We start from the raw sequence: 8,179 nt of genomic DNA, 5'->3' as shown, positions 1-8,179 counted from the left end.
ATTGAAACTGATGATGATGCAACCAAACTGTGGCACATGCGCTTGGGTCATCTCAGTGAACGTTGGATGATGGAACTACATAAGAGGAATCTGTTGAAGGGTGTTCGGAGTTGCACAATTGGATTGTGCAAGTATTGTGTTCTTGGGAAACAGTGTAGAGTTCGTTTCAAGACCGGGCAACACAAGACCAAGGGAATATTAGACTATGTCCATTCTGATGTCTGGGGGCCTACAAAAGAGCCATCCGTTGGAGGTTTCGGGTACTTTGTTGCATTTACTGATGATTTTTCTCGTAAGGTCTGGGTTTATTTTCTGAAATATAAATCTGAAGTCTTTGCCAAGTTCAAATTGTGGAAGGCAGAGGTTGAGAATCAGACAGGGAGAAAAATAAAGTATTTGCGGTCTGATAATGGAACTGAATACACTGACAAGAACTTCATGCATTTCTGTGAGGAGAATGGAATTCAGAGGCACTTTTCTGTGAGGAAGACACCACAACTGAATGGTGTTGCAGAGAGGATGAACAGGACTCTGACAGAGAAGGCAAGGTGCCTTCGGTTGAATGCTGGTCTTTCAAAAGGTTTATGGGCAGCAACAATCAATATGGTGTGCTATCTAGTCAACAGGTCACCATGAGCTTCTTTGGATGGAAAAGTTGCAGAGGAGGTGTGGACAGGTAACCCCATTGATCTCAGTAATTTGAGGATTTTTGGGTGTCCAGCATATGTGCATATTTCCAGTGAGAATCGGTCTAAACTTGACCCAAAGTCAAAACAGTGCATCTTTATTGGCTATAATAAAGGTGTGAAGGGGTACAAGTTGTGGGATCCAGTCAAGAAGAAGGTGGTTGTCAGCAGAGATGTTGTATTTGATGAGCAGTCAATGTTGAAACAGTCAGATGTGACAGTTGTGCCAGATACTGAGGTAGAAAATTCCAGTCAGGACAAGATTCAGGTGGACATTGAGGAGACACCAGTGAGTCCTAGGCAAATTGTAGCCCAACAACATAGTGAACCAGGCTCAGATTCAGGTGGAGTACAAGACTATACACTTGTGCGTGATAGGGAGCCCCGTCGTATTACACCTCCAGTGAGATATGGGTTTGAAGACTTAGCAGCATATGCCATTCTTACCAACTCAGGAGACCTCTCTACATATAATGAGGCTATGGCTAGTCAGGAGAAAGATAAGTGGATGGGTGTAATGGTGGAGGAGATGGAGTCCTTGAAAAAGAATGAGACATGGGATCTTGTTCAGTTGCCACATGGAAAGAGAGCTATTGGTTGCAAGTGGGTGTACAAGAAAATGCAAGCAGTAACAGAAAAATAAGGGGAAAAGTTCAAGGCTCGCTTAGTTGCAAAGGGGTCTTCACAGCAGAAGGGGATTGATTATGATGACATTTTCAGTCCGGTGGTTAGACACACTTCTATCAAGGCAGTATTAACTTTGGTAGCCATCAGGGATATGCACTTAGAGCAGATGGATGTGAAACAGCTTTCCTCCATGGTAATCTAGATGAGCAAATCTACATGGAGCAGCCAGAGGGATTCAGTGAAACTGGAGATGACAGACTTGTTTGCAAATTGAAGAGGTCTTTGTATGGCTTGAAGCAGTCTCCAAGGCAGTGGTACAAGCGCTTTGATTCATACATGCTCCAGATTGGCTATATAAGGTGTGACTATGATTGTTGTGTTTATGTGAGGAGCCTTGATGATGACTCTTTTATTTTCCTGTTACTTTATGTTGATGATATGCTAATTGCTGCCAACCATTTACATGATGTAAATGAGTTGAAGACCAAGTTGGGTAAGGAGTTTGACATGAAGGATCTGGGTGCTGCAAAGAAGATTGTTGAAGGTGTTTTGAGCAGATTTGACATGAGCAAGACAAATCCTGTGAGTACTCCATTGGCGAATCATTTTAAGCTTTCTTTGGAACAATGTCCGAAGACAGACTCAGAAATTGAAGGTATGTCTAAGATTCCTTATGCCAGTGCAGTTGGTTGTTTGATGTATGCTATGGTTTGCATTAGACCGGATTTGGCACAAGCAGTTAGTCAAGTGTGCAAGTTCATGTCCAAGCCAGGGAAGCAGCATTGGGAATCAGTCAAGTGGATCCTAAGGTACTTGAAAGGTACAGCGGATCGCGGTATCATGTTCAGCAGGGAGCAAGGTGTTGTTCCATCAGTTGTGGGATATGTGGACTCTGACTATGCAGGTGATCTGGATGATAGAAGGTCTACAACAGAATATGTCATTACTCTTGCAGGGGGACCTATATGTTGGAAGTCATCAGTTCAATCCATAGTAGCTATGTCTACAACTGAGGCAGAATACATGGCAGTAGCTGAAGCTTCCAAGGAAGCATTGTGACTTACAGGCTTAGTGAAAGAGTTGGGTGTTGAGCAAGGTGAAGTTCAGTTGCATTGTGATAGTCAGAGTGCTATCTATTTAGCGAACAATCAGGTGTATCATGCTAGAACCAAGCATATTGATGTGAGGTTCCACAAGATCAGGGAGTTGTTGGCGTCCAAACAGATATTACTTCAGAAGGTTCACACATCAGAGAATGCAGCAGACATGTTGACCAAGCCAGTCACCAGTGACAAGTTTAAGCATTGCTTGAACTTGTTGCTGAAGGTATGAAAAACGGTAGAAAGGGGGGGTTTGAATAACGTTTTCAGTATAAAACTTCCACCTTAAAGATTTTGACAAATCTTTCGAGAACTTAAGTGCTAAAGATAAGAGATAGAAAAGCACACAAGGATTTTATCCTGGTTCACTTGATAAATCACTCAAGCTACTCCAGTCCACCCGTTAAGGTGATTTCTTCCTTCTTAGAATGAAGGCAATCCACTAATCAGGTAAGAGTTACAACTGCACTTGAAACCTACAAGTGACTAACAATTACACTGACTTAGCTCACACTAAGATTCACTCTCTTAGTCTTCTCTAGGATCCGATCAGCCTTGATCTCCTAAAGGAACTAAACAAACTGTTTATCAAAGAATTGTTTACAAGAGATTTGCTTCTAAAAAGCTAATAGTAAACTCAATGAATTTCAGATGAAAGAAGGCTTAGAAGAATTTAAGTTTGTCTTGCGCGTATGTGAATGCTTCTAGCCGTTTCTTTCAGTCTTCAGCCTCTTTATATACTCCAAGGATTAGGGTTGAGCGTTGCATGGGAAATGCTACCGTTGGAGGGCAGTTCTAGAAAATCCAGCTTCTGCTGTGTCTGAGACTGTTAGGTAGGTCGTCAGGAAGGTACAGTTGCTTTTGTACTTGGATAGCGACTTGACCTTTAAACCTAGGAGACTTCTAATCAGGGGAATGCTTCATATTGGAACTTGTGAAGCCGGTTGATCAGAGTCAGAGGGAAAGCCCAGATCCTCTGACCATTGTTTCTTCTGATTCTGAACTCAGAGGGAAGAACATGGTCTTCAGAGTATCTTGCTTCTGGACAACAGAATTTCACTAATCAGCTTCTAGATCTTCAGAGTCTTCTACACCATCAGAATATCTGAGCCTTCAGTGTTTCTTGGTTATCAGACTTTCTGGATCTTCAGAACTTCTAGTGACTGAGTCCACATCAGAGTTTGTATAACTTCAGAACTTCTGAAGCTTTTCCACTGTTCATACTGAACATGGTGAATGCGAAAGCGTTGCTTGGGTTGCTCTTTATACACAGTGCTTCTGATTTGTGTGAGATTGAGTTGAGGTCAGAGCCTGTAAATAGCACACTCAGAGAAACACGTTAGAGTACCACAATTGTTCATATCAAAAGGTTAACTTGTAATCATCAAAACATAGAGTTGTACTACTAGATCAAAACTTGATCTTACAGTTGCATGTTCTCCAATGTTAAGCAGGGAAGGCACACAATCCCAGAAATTAGAATCAGGAAACTAAAGCAGCAGATCTTCGTAGTGGGAGTCCGGAATTCGCCAAGGTGGAGATTGTTGACATTTGACTCATTATATTTTGGGCTAAAATCTTTAGTTTATTAGGATTTGATTTAATGAGGATTGTAAAAGGTTTTAAGAGATTGTTATAGGATTTATTAGGATTTTATTGTAAAATAGAATCCACTATAAATAGGATAACAATGTAACCCTAAAAAACACAAGAGACACAAGAGGCACTAGTGCAATTGAGAGAAATTGCAATTGCTGAGTGATTGTATTCAGGTTCGAATCAATAAACGGAACTTTAGCTGCTCTATAGTCGCAGAGGTAGGCAATTTGGCCGAACTACGTGAATAAAGCTTTGTGTGTTTCTCTCTACTCTAATCTGTATTCGTGTTGCTGTTCTAACACTTCCAACATTGGTCCACTCCATTTGTCTCTTTCAGACATGTGAAAGACTTTTTCTGCTAAGTGGTTGGTAACATAAAGGTAAGTTCATATCAACTTGAAGTTAATTTACTGCTATGACCTTATTTTTTTTCTCCAATCAGATTTTATGATAGGTTTCATTGTAGATCTTCTTTCTTACGAGAAACAAACGATGATCATAAAAATGAAATAATTATGGTTTATTTCTATTTCGCAACTACCTGTTTTAATTTTGGGCTGCTTGAATTTTGCCCCGAACTTGGATTCAAGGGTGTCATCCTTCTTTGATATGTAAGACTTCATTCCATTTTAGCTTTGAAATTGTTTTACTTTTAGGAAAGAATTGGGGTCTGATCAGGAAGTGAGTGGACTTCAATAGAATTTTGTCATTCATTGTAAGTTATTTCTCGGGTAAATAGCCAAGTTAGTCCCTGAAAGTGTCAACCGCCTTCATGTTAAGGGACCAACTTGAAGGCGATAGACACTTTCAGGAACCAACTTGGCTATTTACCTGTTATTTCTCTATTATTATTGCTCCATTGTGTGTCTTATCTGGCTTTCAGAGGGATGTCAACCATTTCAGATCTTTGGCACAGAAAAGGACAATTGATTTTACTTTAATTTGAGGGTGTGCATGAATTGCTTCTTAGGTGGCTTTTGAATAACTAAATATGTCATAACTTCCAATTTTCATTGTTGTGGGAGTTGAACATGATTCTTTGTGTTTTCCATAGACATTGAAAGAAACCATCAAAGTTGTGCGGTGAACTAGATGGCATAATTCATTTCTAAATGATAGAGATGATAAGGACATAATTCAAATCCATGAGTAAGAGATAGTTGATCTTTTGGACATATTCACTTACTCTACTCATGGCTTTCGTTCATGTTTCCATTCCACTGCATAATTCATTTTCAAAATTCTAATATATGACAGCGTGTTGAACTTTTGGGTTATTGAATTTATCGATTCTGTGTTTTGCAAACGATAGTGCTTCTGGCCTGGCACTATTCAAGCTTTTAGATAAACCAAAGGGTGGAGAAACTAGCTGAATCAAGTGACTGCAGTGAGTATTGAATGCAGTGAATCCAGATCCCGAATGGTTGACATAGATTTTCTCTTTTATCAGGTAAGCCCCTAATTATGTGGTTTTTTATTATTAGTTTGTAAATTCAGATGCTAACTTAATGCATTATCTATATATATATGTAAAGCTCACTTGAGCTATAGGTATTAAACACTTGAAAAACTGCATTAAACACATTAATAATATATTTTAATTTCCATTTTCAGTTACTTATGTTAAATGAAATCATTTTTTAGTCAGTATTCACTGTACTGCAGAATTTAACTTTCCAATGTGGTCAACATACACTTTGCACACGTATGTGTTTCATCAAATCCAACTTCAATTACAAAGATGACAGATGCTTCTCAATGAGGCTGACAAGTAACCAAGGAAAGTTACACAACAACCTGAAACTGAGAAATATAAAACTGACTACACAGCACTTAATGAAAATGACAAATGTGAAACTGACAACAATACTACATAGTGGCATTAAAGAAATTATTCCAACGGAATTTCCTTCAGCTGCTCAAAGAAATCTTCTATATACTATATACATCACGTGTACAATGTTTTTGAGCACAATGTTAATTGAAATTAATACACTGTTTCTCAATTTCATAAATTCTGCACAAATCCATAACCTGCCATTTCAAAGTAATGAACCACCCTGCAAAAACTGATAAAACTGATAAAACTTGGCAATACAAAGAGCCTATTCATCTACCACATTAATTTGAAATAATTGAATTACACTAAATCATGCACTATTACATATCTCTATATAAACAACTCAAACACACTCAAATCATACATACCTTAGACTTCAACATCCTACAAGAAAAGAATGGCAACTGTCACAAGCTATTTCAACAAGTATGTCATTTTTTCATCACATTAGCAAGCAAAAAAAAATGCCCTTATTACATATTACTCATTTCTTATTATTTCTTTGTTTCAGGAGAAAGATCATCAACAACAACAAAGAACACACATTCCTTAGTGATCTATCCTCCACTGCAGGTGATTGGAAAATTAAAGTGAGAGTTTCACGAATATGGGACACTCTCAATATATACATAAACAAGGACTTAATTAGCACTGATATGGTTCTAATTGATGAAAAAGTTTGATACTTATATTGTCTAATAGCTTTTTATAATCATTAAACAAACTTCTCTTGATTTCTAATTCTTACTCTTGATTTCTTATTGTTACAATTTTTCCAGAGTAACTACATACATGCTACTATAGGGAGAAATTTTGCACCCAGATTCAAGAATATTTTAAAAGAAGGGAAAATATACACAATCACAAATTTTATGGTCACAAAGAATAAAGAAAAATTTCCTGTGGTTGAGAAAAATCCTTTGATGTTACAATTTGATTATACAACTATAGTGAAGGAAATAGAAAATGGTGATAGCATAATTCCCCACCACATTTTTGAATTTGTGAACTTTGAAGATTTGCCAAATCAATATGACAAAGATGTCCTAACAGGTAAGTTTTTGAAATTTTTTTACCAAGTTGTTTTATTTAATATTAAGTAAGCATATTTAATTCAAATAAAATAATTGTATCATTCTCCTCATTGGTAGATGTTATTGGAGTTATCACCAATATAAGTTCAATTGAAGAAAAAACAACTCCTCAAGGCCAAGTTGATACTGTGACTCTTCATTTAAAAGATATGAGGTACAAAAAAGCCCCTCTTTAAAAAATCTCTTTTGAGTGTCACAACTACAACTATTATGAACTTAAAAATATACTCAATAGGGGAAAATTATTTTCCAACCTATTTTACTTTTTCTTTTTTCCAGGGGAAAAAATGTCAGAGTCACAATATGGGATGACTATGTTCCACTATTTCAGCAAAAAATGAAAGAGAGTGAATCTAATGCTTCTGAACCCAAAGTTGTCATTTTGACATCAACAAGAGTCAAGGAATTTCGAGGTATATTATATTATCATATTTGGAAATATGTAAATGAATTCAAGTTTAAGATATGTTAAGTTTAAACAAAGTTATGAATTTGCATACAGGTGAAATTTCTATTTCTACATCAAGGTCTACAAAAATTTATGTCAATATAGACATACCAGAAGCAAATGAGCTCATACAATCATTCAAGCAAGAAATTTGTGATATTTAACATGCATTTAACACTAAAATTAATATTTAGTGGCATATATTCAATTATATATTATACAATAAATACAGAGATTCAGATGAATTCCAAAAAGTTGCAACTTCTGGTATTACAAAGTCTCCAATGCTTGATATGGATAAAAAGAAGAATATATCTGAAATTCTGGACATTGCAACCTCAAAGAGTGATATGGTAGATAAGTTTATTTAAGTATTGTTATTCTTTAATATATTCCTAAAGGAAATGAGTGTATCATTGAAACTTTTAATTATTTAAAATGTAGAATGGTACCTATTGTTGTGCTGCAACTATAAATGACATCTTGCTGAAAAACGGGTGGTTTTATGTTTCCTGCCCTCATTGCAAAAGAAAGGTCTCTAACACATCAACAAAGTTCAGTTGTGATTCCTGCCACAAGAATGTTGACTATCCAACAACAAGGTAACAAATACTTCTAATATAATATATTCAATGAAATGAAAATTAAATTATTAATGTTCTATATTATTTATAAATAGGTTTTGATTAGAGCTTGATGTCAGAGATCCTACCAATTCAACTATATTTGTTGTATTTGATGACATTGCTGAACAAATAGCACGTGTGAAATTACATGATCTTTTA

Source organism: Lotus japonicus, chromosome 1 (assembly GCF_012489685.1).
Source record: "Lotus japonicus ecotype B-129 chromosome 1, LjGifu_v1.2".
Taxonomy (NCBI): Eukaryota; Viridiplantae; Streptophyta; class Magnoliopsida; order Fabales; family Fabaceae; genus Lotus; species Lotus japonicus.
The sequence above is the reverse complement of the archived record's forward strand: the minus strand, read 5'-3'. Positions refer to the sequence as shown.